The sequence below is a fragment of the Halichoeres trimaculatus genome, unplaced genomic scaffold (genome assembly GCF_033239565.1).
Source record: "Halichoeres trimaculatus isolate MK-OKI-2021-1 unplaced genomic scaffold, fHalTri1.1 fHalTri1_scaffold_20, whole genome shotgun sequence".
Lineage (NCBI taxonomy): Eukaryota > Metazoa > Chordata > Actinopteri > Labriformes > Labridae > Halichoeres > Halichoeres trimaculatus.
The window spans coordinates 8427566-8442069 of record NW_027437198.1 but is presented as its reverse complement, the minus strand read 5'-3'; positions in this window follow the sequence as shown (position 1 = coordinate 8442069).

Sequence of the window (14504 nt, the reverse complement as noted above, 5' to 3'; positions counted from 1 at the left end):
AATCGGGTTCGGGGTCCTTTTTTCGGAAAATCGCGATTTTCCGCAGGCATGTTTTAATAGGAAATTAAGCCTGTATTTAGCCTCTCATTAAACTGGCCGTAACTCCACAAAACGTAGCCCGAGGGCTCTGAAACTTCTAGGGTGCGTCCGTCAGGTCACTAGGAGCGTCCCCAGTGGGTTATCTCAGAATCGGGTTCGGGGTCCTTTTTTCGGAAAATCGCGTTTTTCCGCGGGCATGTTTTAATAGGAAATTAAGCCTGTATTTAACCTCTCATTAAACTGGCCGTAACTCCACAAAACGTAGCCCGAGGGCTCTGAAACTTCTAGGGTGCGTCCGTCAGGTCACTAGGAGCGTCCCCAGTGGGTTATCTCAGAATCGGGTTCGGGGTCCTTTTTTCGGAAAATCGCGTTTTTCCGCGGGCATGTTTTAATAGGAAATTAAGCCTGTATTTAACCTCTCATTAAACTGGCCGTAACTCCACAAAACGTAGCCCGAGGGCTCTGAAACTTCTTGGGTGCGTCCGTCAGATCACTAGGAGCGTCCCCAGTGGGTTATCTCAGAATCGGGTTCGGGGTCCTTTTTTCGGAAAATCGCGATTTTCCGCGGGCATGTTTTCGTAGGAAATTAAGCCTGTATTTAGCCTCTCATTAAACTGGCTGTAACTCCACAAAACGTAGCCCGAGGGCTCTGAAACTTCTAGGGTGCGTCCGTCAGGTCACTAGGAGCGTCCCCAGTGGGTTATCTCAGAATCGGGTTCGGGGTCCTTTTTTCGGAAAATCGCGTTTTTCCGCGGGCATGTTTTAATAGGAAATTAAGCCTGTATTTAACCTCTCATTAAACTGGCCGTAACTCCACAAAACGTAGCCCGAGGGCTCTGAAACTTCTAGGGTGCGTCCGTCAGGTCACTAGGAGCGTCCCCAGTGGGTTATCTCAGAATCGGGTTCGGGGTCCTTTTTTCGGAAAATCGCGTTTTTCCGCGGGCATGTTTTAATAGGAAATTAAGCCTGTATTTAACCTCTCATTAAACTGGCCGTAACTCCACAAAACGTAGCCCGAGGGCTCTGAAACTTCTTGGGTGCGTCCGTCAGATCACTAGGAGCGTCCCCAGTGGGTTATCTCAGAATCGGGTTCGGGGTCCTTTTTTCGGAAAATCGCGATTTTCCGCGGGCATGTTTTCGTAGGAAATTAAGCCTGTATTTAACCTCTCATTAAACTGGCCGTAACTCCACAAAACGTAGCCCGAGGGCTCTGAAACTTCTTGGGTGCGTCCGTCAGGTCACTAGGAGCGTCCCCAGTGGGTTATCTCAGAATCGGGTTCGGGGTCCTTTTTTCGGAAAATCGCGTTTTTCCGCGGGCATGTTTTAATAGGAAATTAAGCCTGTATTTAACCTCTCATTAAACTGGCCGTAACTCCACAAAACGTAGCCCGAGGGCTCTGAAACTTCTAGGGTGCGTCCATCAGGTCACTAGGAGCGTCCCCAGTGGGTTATCTCAGAATCGGGTTCGGGGTCCTTTTTTCGGAAAATCGTTTTTTTCCGCCGGCATGTTTTAATAGGAAATTAAGCCTGTATTTAGCCTCTCATTAAACTGGCCGTAACTCCACAAAACGTAGCCCGAGGGCTCTGAAACTTCTTGGGTGCGTCTGTCAGGTCACTAGGAGCGTCCCCAGTGGATTATCTCAGAATCGGGTTCGGGGTCCTTTTTTCGGAAAATCGCGATTTTCCGCGGGCATGTTTTAATAGGAAATTAAGCCTGTATTTAGCCTCTCATTAAACTGGCAGTAACTCCACAAAACGTAGCCCGAGGGCTCTGAAACTTCTAGGGTGCGTCCGTCAGGTCACTAGGAGCGTCCCCAGTGGGTTATCTCAGAATCGGGTTCGGGGTCCTTTTTTCGGAAAATCGCGTTTTTCCGCGGGCATGTTTTCGTAGGAAATTAAGCCTGTATTTAACCTCTCATTAAACTGGCTGTAACTCCACAAAACGTAGCCCGAGGGCTCTGAAACTTCTAGGGTGCGTCCGTCAGGTCACTAGGAGCGTCCCCAGTGGGTTATCTCAGAATCGGGTTCGGGGTCCTTTTTTCGGAAAATCGCGTTTTTCCGCGGGCATGTTTTAATAGGAAATTAAGCCTGTATTTAGCCTCTCATTCAACTGGCCGTAACTCCACAAAACGTAGCCCGAGGGCTCTGAAACTTCTTGGGTGCGTCCGTCAGGTCACTAGGAGCGTCCCCAGTGGGTTATCTCAGAATCGGGTTCAGGGGCCTTTTTTCGGAAAATCGCGATTTTCCGCGGGCATGTTTTCGTAGGAAATTAAGCCTGTATTTAGCCTCTCATTAAACTGGCTGTAACTCCACAAAACGTAGCCCGAGGGCTCTGAAACTTCTAGGGTGCGTCCGTCAGGTCACTAGGAGCGTCCCCAGTGGGTTATCTCAGAATCGGGTTCGGGGTCCTTTTTTCGGAAAATCGCGTTTTTCCGCGGGCATGTTTTAATAGGAAATTAAGCCTGTATTTAGCCTCTCATTAAACTGGCCGTAACTCCACAAAACGTAGCCCGAGGGCTCTGAAACTTCTTGGGTCCGTCCGTCAGGTCACTAGGAGCGTCCCCAGTGGGTTATCTCAGAATCGGGTTCGGGGTCCTTTTTTCGGAAAATCGCGATTTTCCGCGGGCATGTTTTAATAGGAAATTAAGCCTGTATTTAGCCTCTCATTAAACTGGCCGTAACTCCACAAAACGTAGCCCGAGGGCTCTGAAACTTCTTGGGTGCGTCCGTCAGATCACTAGGAGCGTCCCCAGTGGGTTATCTCAGAATCGGGTTCGGGGTCCTTTTTTCGGAAAATCGCGTTTTTCCGCGGGCATTTTTTAATAGGAAATTAAGCCTGTATTTAACCTCTCATTAAACTGGCCGTAACTCCACAAAACGTAGCCCGAGGGCTCTGAAACTTCTAGGGTGCGTCCGTCAGGTCACTAGGAGCGTCCCCAGTGGGTTATCTCAGAATCGGGTTCGGGGTCCTTTTTTCGGAAAATCGCGATTTTCCGCGGGCATGTTTTAATAGGAAATTAAGCCTGTATTTAACCTCTCATTAAACTGGCCGTAACTCCACAAAACGTAGCCCGAGGGCTCTGAAACTTCTTGGGTGCGTCCGTCAGATCACTAGGAGCGTCCCCAGTGGGTTATCTCAGAATCGGGTTCGGGGTCCTTTTTTCGGAAAATCGCGTTTTTCCGCGGGCATGTTTTAATAGGAAATTAAGCCTGTATTTAACCTCTCATTAAACTGGCCGTAACTCCACAAAACGTAGCCCGAGGGCTCTGAAACTTCTAGGGTGCTTCCGTCAGGTCACTAGGAGCGTCCCCAGTGGGTTATCTCAGAATCGGGTTCGGGGTCCTTTTTTCGGAAAATCGCGTTTTTCCGCGGGCATGTTTTAATAGGAAATTAAGCCTGTATTTAACCTCTCATTAAACTGGCCGTAACTCCACAAAACGTAGCCCGAGGGCTCTGAAACTTCTAGGGTGCGTCCGTCAGATCACTAGGAGCGTCCCCAGTGGGTTATCTCAGAATCGGGTTCGGGGTCCTTTTTTCGGAAAATCGCGATTTTCCGCGGGCATGTTTTAATAGGAAATTAAGCCTGTATTTAACCTCTCATTAAACTGGCCGTAACTCCACAAAACGTAGCCCGAGGGCTCTGAAACTTCTAGGGTGCGTCCGTCAGGTCACTAGGAGCGTCCCTAGTGGGTTATCTCAGAATCGGGTTCGGGGTCCTTTTTTCGGAAAATCGCGTTTTTCCGCGGGCATGTTTTAATAGGAAATTAAGCCTGTATTTAACCTCCCATTAAACTGGCCGTAACTCCACAAAATGTAGCCCGAGGGCTCTGAAACTTCTTGGGTGCGTCCGTCAGATCACTAGGAGCGTCCCCAGTGGGTTATCTCAGAATCGGGTTCGGGGTCCTTTTTCGGAAAATCGCGATTTTCCGCGGGCATGTTTAATAGGAAATTAAGCCTGTATTTAGCCTCTCATTAAACTGGCCGTAACTCCACAAAACGTAGCCAGAGGGCTCTGAAACTTCTTGGGTGCGTCCGTCAGGTCACTAGGAGCGTCCCCAGTGGGTTATCTCAGAATCGGGTTCGGGGTCCTTTTTTCGGAAAATCGCGTTTTTCCGCCGGCATGTTTTAATAGGAAATTAAGCCTGTATTTAGCCTCTCATTAAACTGGCCGTAACTCCACAAAACGTAGCCCGAGGGCTCTGAAACTTCTAGGGTGCGTCCGTCAGGTCACTAGGAGCGTCCCCAGTGGGTTATCTCAGAATCGGGTTCGGGGTCCTTTTTTCGGAAAATCGCGATTTTCCGCGGGCATGTTTTAATAGGAAATTAAGCCTGTATTTAGCCTCTAATTAAACTGGCCGTAACTCCACAAAACGTAGCCCGAGGGCTCTGAAACTTCTAGGGTGCGTCCGTCAGGTCACTAGGAGCATCCCCAGTGGGTTATCTCAGAATCGGGTTCGGGGTCCTTTTTTCGGAAAATCGCGATTTTCCGCAGGCATGTTTTAATAGGAAATTAAGCCTGTATTTAGCCTCTCATTAAACTGGCCGTAACTCCACAAAACGTAGCCCGAGGGCTCTGAAACTTCTAGGGTGCGTCCGTCAGGTCACTAGGAGCGTCCCCAGTGGGTTATCTCAGAATCGGGTTCGGGGTCCTTTTTTCGGAAAATCGCGTTTTTCCGCGGGCATGTTTTAATAGGAAATTAAGCCTGTATTTAACCTCTCATTAAACTGGCCGTAACTCCACAAAACGTAGCCCGAGGGCTCTGAAACTTCTAGGGTGCGTCCGTCAGGTCACTAGGAGCGTCCCCAGTGGGTTATCTCAGAATCGGGTTCGGGGTCCTTTTTTCGGAAAATCGCGTTTTTCCGCGGGCATGTTTTAATAGGAAATTAAGCCTGTATTTAACCTCTCATTAAACTGGCCGTAACTCCACAAAACGTAGCCCGAGGGCTCTGAAACTTCTTGGGTGCGTCCGTCAGATCACTAGGAGCGTCCCCAGTGGGTTATCTCAGAATCGGGTTCGGGGTCCTTTTTTCGGAAAATCGCGATTTTCCGCGGGCATGTTTTCGTAGGAAATTAAGCCTGTATTTAGCCTCTAATTAAACTGGCTGTAACTCCACAAAACGTAGCCCGAGGGCTCTGAAACTTCTAGGGTGCGTCCGTCAGGTCACTAGGAGCGTCCCCAGTGGGTTATCTCAGAATCGGGTTCGGGGTCCTTTTTTCGGAAAATCGCGTTTTTCCGCGGGCATGTTTTAATAGGAAATTAAGCCTGTATTTAGCCTCTCATTAAACTGGCCGTAACTCCACAAAACGTAGCCCGAGGGCTCTGAAACTTCTTGGGTGCGTCCGTCAGGTCACTAGGAGCGTCCCCAGTGGGTTATCTCAGAATCGGGTTCGGGGTCCTTTTTTCGGAAAATCGCGATTTTCCGCGGGCATGTTTTAATAGGAAATTAAGCCTGTATTTAGCCTCTCATTAAACTGGCTGTAACTCCACAAAACGTAGCCCGAGGGCTCTGAAACTTCTAGGGTGCGTCCATCAGGTCACTAGGAGCGTCCCCAGTGGGTTATCTCAGAATCGGGTTCGGGGTCCTTTTTTCGGAAAATCGTTTTTTTCCGCCGGCATGTTTTAATAGGAAATTAAGCCTGTATTTAGCCTCTCATTAAACTGGCCGTAACTCCACAAAACGTAGCCCGAGGGCTCTGAAACTTCTTGGGTGCGTCTGTCAGGTCACTAGGAGCGTCCCCAGTGGATTATCTCAGAATCGGGTTCGGGGTCCTTTTTTCGGAAAATCGCGATTTTCCGCGGGCATGTTTTAATAGGAAATTAAGCCTGTATTTAGCCTCTCATTAAACTGGCCGTAACTCCACAAAACGTAGCCCGAGGGCTCTGAAACTTCTAGGGTGCGTCCGTCAGGTCACTAGGAGCGTCCCCAGTGGGTTATCTCAGAATCGGGTTCGGGGTCCTTTTTTCGGAAAATCGCGTTTTTCCGCGGGCATGTTTTAATAGGAAATTAAGCCTGTATTTAGCCTCTCATTAAACTGGCCGTAACTCCACAAAACGTAGCCCGAGGGCTCTGAAACTTCTTGGGTGCGTCCGTCAGGTCACTAGGAGCGTCCCCAGTGGGTTATCTCAGAATCGGGTTCGGGGTCCTTTTTTCGGAAAATCGCGATTTTCCGCGGGCATGTTTTAATAGGAAATTAAGCCTGTATTTAGCCTCTCATTAAACTGGCTGTAACTCCACAAAACGTAGCCCGAGGGCTCTGAAACTTCTAGGGTGCGTCCATCAGGTCACTAGGAGCGTCCCCAGTGGGTTATCTCAGAATCGGGTTCGGGGTCCTTTTTTCGGAAAATCGTTTTTTTCCGCCGGCATGTTTTAATAGGAAATTAAGCCTGTATTTAGCCTCTCATTAAACTGGCCGTAACTCCACAAAACGTAGCCCGAGGGCTCTGAAACTTCTAGGGTGCGTCCGTCAGGTCACTAGGAGCGTCCCCAGTGGGTTATCTCAGAATCGGGTTCGGGGTCCTTTTTTCGGAAAATCGCGTTTTTCCGCGGGCATGTTTTCGTAGGAAATTAAGCCTGTATTTAGCCTCTCATTAAACTGGCTGTAACTCCACAAAACGTAGCCCGAGGGCTCTGAAACTTCTAGGGTGCGTCCGTCAGGTCACTAGGAGCGTCCCCAGTGGGTTATCTCAGAATCGGGTTCGGGGTCCTTTTTTCGGAAAATCGCGTTTTTCCGCGGGCATGTTTTAATAGGAAATTAAGCCTGTATTTAGCCTCTCATTCAACTGGCCGTAACTCCACAAAACGTAGCCCGAGGGCTCTGAAACTTCTTGGGTGCGTCCGTCAGGTCACTAGGAGCGTCCCCAGTGGGTTATCTCAGAATCGGGTTCGGGGTCCTTTTTTCGGAAAATCGCGTTTTTCCGCGGGCATTTTTTAATAGGAAATTAAGCCTGTATTTAACCTCTCATTAAACTGGCCGTAACTCCACAAAACGTAGCCCGAGGGCTCTGAAACTTCTAGGGTGCGTCCGTCAGGTCACTAGGAGCGTCCCCAGTGGGTTATCTCAGAATCGGGTTCGGGGTCCTTTTTTCGGAAAATCGCGATTTTCCGCGGGCATGTTTTAATAGGAAATTAAGCCTGTATTTAACCTCTCATTAAACTGGCCGTAACTCCACAAAACGTAGCCCGAGGGCTCTGAAACTTCTTGGGTGCGTCCGTCAGATCACTAGGAGCGTCCCCAGTGGGTTATCTCAGAATCGGGTTCGGGGTCCTTTTTTCGGAAAATCGCGTTTTTCCGCGGGCATGTTTTAATAGGAAATTAAGCCTGTATTTAACCTCTCATTAAACTGGCCGTAACTCCACAAAACGTAGCCCGAGGGCTCTGAAACTTCTAGGGTGCGTCCGTCAGGTCACTAGGAGCGTCCCCAGTGGGTTATCTCAGAATCGGGTTCGGGGTCCTTTTTTCGGAAAATCGCGTTTTTCCGCGGGCATGTTTTAATAGGAAATTAAGCCTGTATTTAACCTCTCATTAAACTGGCCGTAACTCCACAAAACGTAGCCCGAGGGCTCTGAAACTTCTAGGGTGCGTCCGTCAGATCACTAGGAGCGTCCCCAGTGGGTTATCTCAGAATCGGGTTCGGGGTCCTTTTTTCGGAAAATCGCGATTTTCCGCGGGCATGTTTTAATAGGAAATTAAGCCTGTATTTAGCCTCTAATTAAACTGGCCGTAACTCCACAAAACGTAGCCCGAGGGCTCTGAAACTTCTAGGGTGCGTCCGTCAGGTCACTTGGAGCGTCCCCAGTGGGTTATCTCAGAATCGGGTTCGGGGTCCTTTTTTCGGAAAATCGCGATTTTCCGCGGGCATGTTTTAATAGGAAATTAAGCCTGTATTTAACCTCTCATTAAACTGGCCGTAACTCCACAAAACGTAGCCCGAGGGCTCTGAAACTTCTAGGGTGCGTCCGTCAGGTCACTAGGAGCGTCCCTAGTGGGTTATCTCAGAATCGGGTTCGGGGTCCTTTTTTCGGAAAATCGCGTTTTTCCGCGGGCATGTTTTAATAGGAAATTAAGCCTGTATTTAACCTCCCATTAAACTGGCCGTAACTCCACAAAATGTAGCCCGAGGGCTCTGAAACTTCTTGGGTGCGTCCGTCAGATCACTAGGAGCGTCCCCAGTGGGTTATCTCAGAATCGGGTTCGGGGTCCTTTTTCGGAAAATCGCGATTTTCCGCGGGCATGTTTAATAGGAAATTAAGCCTGTATTTAGCCTCTCATTAAACTGGCCGTAACTCCACAAAACGTAGCCAGAGGGCTCTGAAACTTCTTGGGTGCGTCCGTCAGGTCACTAGGAGCGTCCCCAGTGGGTTATCTCAGAATCGGGTTCGGGGTCCTTTTTTCGGAAAATCGCGTTTTTCCGCCGGCATGTTTTAATAGGAAATTAAGCCTGTATTTAGCCTCTCATTAAACTGGCCGTAACTCCACAAAACGTAGCCCGAGGGCTCTGAAACTTCTAGGGTGCGTCCGTCAGGTCACTAGGAGCGTCCCCAGTGGGTTATCTCAGAATCGGGTTCGGGGTCCTTTTTTCGGAAAATCGCGATTTTCCGCGGGCATGTTTTAATAGGAAATTAAGCCTGTATTTAGCCTCTAATTAAACTGGCCGTAACTCCACAAAACGTAGCCCGAGGGCTCTGAAACTTCTAGGGTGCGTCCGTCAGGTCACTAGGAGCGTCCCCAGTGGGTTATCTCAGAATCGGGTTCGGGGTCCTTTTTTCGGAAAATCGCGATTTTCCGCAGGCATGTTTTAATAGGAAATTAAGCCTGTATTTAGCCTCTCATTAAACTGGCCGTAACTCCACAAAACGTAGCCCGAGGGCTCTGAAACTTCTAGGGTGCGTCCGTCAGGTCACTAGGAGCGTCCCCAGTGGGTTATCTCAGAATCGGGTTCGGGGTCCTTTTTTCGGAAAATCGCGTTTTTCCGCGGGCATGTTTTAATAGGAAATTAAGCCTGTATTTAACCTCTCATTAAACTGGCCGTAACTCCACAAAACGTAGCCCGAGGGCTCTGAAACTTCTAGGGTGCGTCCGTCAGGTCACTAGGAGCGTCCCCAGTGGGTTATCTCAGAATCGGGTTCGGGGTCCTTTTTTCGGAAAATCGCGTTTTTCCGCGGGCATGTTTTAATAGGAAATTAAGCCTGTATTTAACCTCTCATTAAACTGGCCGTAACTCCACAAAACGTAGCCCGAGGGCTCTGAAACTTCTTGGGTGCGTCCGTCAGATCACTAGGAGCGTCCCCAGTGGGTTATCTCAGAATCGGGTTCGGGGTCCTTTTTTCGGAAAATCGCGATTTTCCGCGGGCATGTTTTCGTAGGAAATTAAGCCTGTATTTAGCCTCTAATTAAACTGGCTGTAACTCCACAAAACGTAGCCCGAGGGCTCTGAAACTTCTAGGGTGCGTCCGTCAGGTCACTAGGAGCGTCCCCAGTGGGTTATCTCAGAATCGGGTTCGGGGTCCTTTTTTCGGAAAATCGCGTTTTTCCGCGGGCATGTTTTAATAGGAAATTAAGCCTGTATTTAGCCTCTCATTAAACTGGCCGTAACTCCACAAAACGTAGCCCGAGGGCTCTGAAACTTCTTGGGTGCGTCCGTCAGGTCACTAGGAGCGTCCCCAGTGGGTTATCTCAGAATCGGGTTCGGGGTCCTTTTTTCAGAAAATCGCGATTTTCCGCGGGCATGTTTTAATAGGAAATTAAGCCTGTATTTAGCCTCTCATTAAACTGGCTGTAACTCCACAAAACGTAGCCCGAGGGCTCTGAAACTTCTAGGGTGCGTCCATCAGGTCACTAGGAGCGTCCCCAGTGGGTTATCTCAGAATCGGGTTCGGGGTCCTTTTTTCGGAAAATCGTTTTTTTCCGCCGGCATGTTTTAATAGGAAATTAAGCCTGTATTTAGCCTCTCATTAAACTGGCCGTAACTCCACAAAACGTAGCCCGAGGGCTCTGAAACTTCTTGGGTGCGTCTGTCAGGTCACTAGGAGCGTCCCCAGTGGATTATCTCAGAATCGGGTTCGGGGTCCTTTTTTCGGAAAATCGCGATTTTCCGCGGGCATGTTTTAATAGGAAATTAAGCCTGTATTTAGCCTCTCATTAAACTGGCCGTAACTCCACAAAACGTAGCCCGAGGGCTCTGAAACTTCTAGGGTGCGTCCGTCAGGTCACTAGGAGCGTCCCCAGTGGGTTATCTCAGAATCGGGTTCGGGGTCCTTTTTTCGGAAAATCGCGTTTTTCCGCGGGCATGTTTTAATAGGAAATTAAGCCTGTATTTAGCCTCTCATTAAACTGGCCGTAACTCCACAAAACGTAGCCCGAGGGCTCTGAAACTTCTTGGGTGCGTCCGTCAGGTCACTAGGAGCGTCCCCAGTGGGTTATCTCAGAATCGGGTTCGGGGTCCTTTTTTCGGAAAATCGCGATTTTCCGCGGGCATGTTTTAATAGGAAATTAAGCCTGTATTTAGCCTCTCATTAAACTGGCTGTAACTCCACAAAACGTAGCCCGAGGGCTCTGAAACTTCTAGGGTGCGTCCATCAGGTCACTAGGAGCGTCCCCAGTGGGTTATCTCAGAATCGGGTTCGGGGTCCTTTTTTCGGAAAATCGTTTTTTTCCGCCGGCATGTTTTAATAGGAAATTAAGCCTGTATTTAGCCTCTCATTAAACTGGCCGTAACTCCACAAAACGTAGCCCGAGGGCTCTGAAACTTCTTGGGTGCGTCTGTCAGGTCACTAGGAGCGTCCCCAGTGGATTATCTCAGAATCGGGTTCGGGGTCCTTTTTTCGGAAAATCGCGATTTTCCGCGGGCATGTTTTAATAGGAAATTAAGCCTGTATTTAGCCTCTCATTAAACTGGCCGTAACTCCACAAAACGTAGCCCGAGGGCTCTGAAACTTCTAGGGTGCGTCCGTCAGGTCACTAGGAGCGTCCCCAGTGGGTTATCTCAGAATCGGGTTCGGGGTCCTTTTTTCGGAAAATCGCGTTTTTCCGCGGGCATGTTTTAATAGGAAATTAAGCCTGTATTTAACCTCTCATTAAACTGGCCGTAACTCCACAAAACGTAGCCCGAGGGCTCTGAAACTTCTAGGGTGCGTCCGTCAGGTCACTAGGAGCGTCCCCAGTGGGTTATCTCAGAATCGGGTTCGGGGTCCTTTTTTCGGAAAATCGCGTTTTTCCGCGGGCATGTTTTCGTAGGAAATTAAGCCTGTATTTAACCTCTCATTAAACTGGCCGTAACTCCACAAAACGTAGCCCGAGGGCTCTGAAACTTCTAGGGTGCGTCCGTCAGGTCACTAGGAGCGTCCCCAGTGGGTTATCTCAGAATCGGGTTCGGGGTCCTTTTTTCGGAAAATCGCGTTTTTCCGCGGGCATGTTTTAATAGGAAATTAAGCCTGTATTTAGCCTCTCATTCAACTGGCCGTAACTCCACAAAACGTAGCCCGAGGGCTCTGAAACTTCTTGGGTGCGTCCGTCAGGTCACTAGGAGCGTCCCCAGTGGGTTATCTCAGAATCGGGTTCGGGGTCCTTTTTTCGGAAAATCGCGATTTTCCGCGGGCATGTTTTCGTAGGAAATTAAGCCTGTATTTAGCCTCTCATTAAACTGGCTGTAACTCCACAAAACGTAGCCCGAGGGCTCTGAAACTTCTAGGGTGCGTCCGTCAGGTCACTAGGAGCGTCCCCAGTGGGTTATCTCAGAATCGGGTTCGGGGTCCTTTTTTCGGAAAATCGCGTTTTTCCGCGGGCATGTTTTAATAGGAAATTAAGCCTGTATTTAGCCTCTCATTAAACTGGCCGTAACTCCACAAAACGTAGCCCGAGGGCTCTGAAACTTCTTGGGTGCGTCCGTCAGGTCACTAGGAGCGTCCCCAGTGGGTTATCTCAGAATCGGGTTCGGGGTCCTTTTTTCGGAAAATCGCGATTTTCCGCGGGCATGTTTTAATAGGAAATTAAGCCTGTATTTAGCCTCTCATTAAACTGGCCGTAACTCCACAAAACGTAGCCCGAGGGCTCTGAAACTTCTTGGGTGCGTCCGTCAGATCACTAGGAGCGTCCCCAGTGGGTTATCTCAGAATCGGGTTCGGGGTCCTTTTTTCGGAAAATCGCGTTTTTCCGCGGGCATGTTTTAATAGGAAATTAAGCCTGTATTTAACCTCTCATTAAACTGGCCGTAACTCCACAAAACGTAGCCCGAGGGCTCTGAAACTTCTAGGGTGCGTCCGTCAGGTCACTAGGAGCGTCCCCAGTGGGTTATCTCAGAATCGGGTTCGGGGTCCTTTTTTCGGAAAATCGCGTTTTTCCGCGGGCATGTTTTAATAGGAAATTAAGCCTGTATTTAACCTCTCATTAAACTGGCCGTAACTCCACAAAACGTAGCCCGAGGGCTCTGAAACTTCTTGGGTGCGTCCGTCAGATCACTAGGAGCGTCCCCAGTGGGTTATCTCAGAATCGGGTTCGGGGTCCTTTTTTCGGAAAATCGCGTTTTTCCGCGGGCATGTTTTAATAGGAAATTAAGCCTGTATTTAACCTCTCATTAAACTGGCCGTAACTCCACAAAACGTAGCCCGAGGGCTCTGAAACTTCTAGGGTGCGTCCGTCAGGTCACTAGGAGCGTCCCCAGTGGGTTATCTCAGAATCGGGTTCGGGGTCCTTTTTTCGGAAAATCGCGTTTTTCCGCGGGCATGTTTTCGTAGGAAATTAAGCCTGTATTTAACCTCTCATTAAACTGGCCGTAACTCCACAAAACGTAGCCCGAGGGCTCTGAAACTTCTAGGGTGCGTCCGTCAGGTCACTAGGAGCGTCCCCAGTGGGTTATCTCAGAATCGGGTTCGGGGTCCTTTTTTCGGAAAATCGCGTTTTTCCGCGGGCATGTTTTAATAGGAAATTAAGCCTGTATTTAGCCTCTCATTCAACTGGCCGTAACTCCACAAAACGTAGCCCGAGGGCTCTGAAACTTCTTGGGTGCGTCCGTCAGGTCACTAGGAGCGTCCCCAGTGGGTTATCTCAGAATCGGGTTCGGGGTCCTTTTTTCGGAAAATCGCGATTTTCCGCGGGCATGTTTTCGTAGGAAATTAAGCCTGTATTTAGCCTCTCATTAAACTGGCTGTAACTCCACAAAACGTAGCCCGAGGGCTCTGAAACTTCTAGGGTGCGTCCGTCAGGTCACTAGGAGCGTCCCCAGTGGGTTATCTCAGAATCGGGTTCGGGGTCCTTTTTTCGGAAAATCGCGTTTTTCCGCCGGCATGTTTTAATAGGAAATTAAGCCTGTATTTAGCCTCTCATTAAACTGGCCGTAACTCCACAAAACGTAGCCCGAGGGCTCTGAAACTTCTTGGGTGCGTCCGTCAGATCACTAGGAGCGTCCCCAGTCGGTTATCTCAGAATCGGGTTCGGGGCCTTTTTCTCGGAAAATCGCGATTTTCTGCGGGCATGTTTTCGTAGGAAATTAAGCCTGTATTTAACCTCTCATTAAACTGGCCGTAACTCCACAAAACGTAGCCCGAGGGCTCTGAAACTTCTTGGGTGCGTCCGTCAGGTCACTAGGAGCGTCCCCAGTGGGTTATCCCAGAATCGGGTTCGGGGTCCTTTTTTCGGAAAATCGCGATTTTCCGCGGGCATGTTTTCATAGGAAATTAAGCCTGTATTTAGCCTCTCATTAAACTGGCCGTAACTCCACAAAACATAGCCCGAGGGCTCTGAAACTTCTTGGGTGCGTCCGTCAGGTCACTAGGAGCGTCCCCAGTGGGTTATCTCAGAATCGGGTTCGGGGTCCTTTTTTCGGAAAATCGCGATTTTCCGCGGGCATGTTTTAATAGGAAATTAAGCCTGTATTTAGCCTCTCATTAAACTGGCCGTAACTCCACAAAACGTAGCCAGAGGGCTCTGAAACTTCTTGGGTGCGTCCGTCAGGTCACTAGGAGCGTCCCCAGTGGGTTATCTCAGAATCGGGTTCGGGGTCCTTTTTTCGGAAAATCGCGTTTTTCCGCCGGCATGTTTTAATAGGAAATTAAGCCTGTATTTAGCCTCTCATTAAACTGGCCGTAACTCCACAAAACGTAGCCCGAGGGCTCTGAAACTTCTTGGGTGCGTCCGTCAGGTCACTAGGAGCGTCCCCAGTGGGTTATCTCAGAATCGGGTTCGGGGTCCTTTTTTCGGAAAATCGCGATTTTCCGCGGGCATGTTTTAATAGGAAATTAAGCCTGTATTTAGCCTCTCATTAAACTGGCCGTAACTCCACAAAACGTAGCCCGAGGGCTCTGAAACTTCTTGGGTGCGTCTGTCAGGTCACTAGGAGCGTCCCCAGTGGATTATCTCAGAATCGGGTTCGGGGTCCTTTTTTCGGAAAATCGCGATTTTCCGCGGGCATGTTTTAATAGGAAATTAAGCCTGTATTTAGCCTCTCATTAAACTGGCCGTAACTCCACA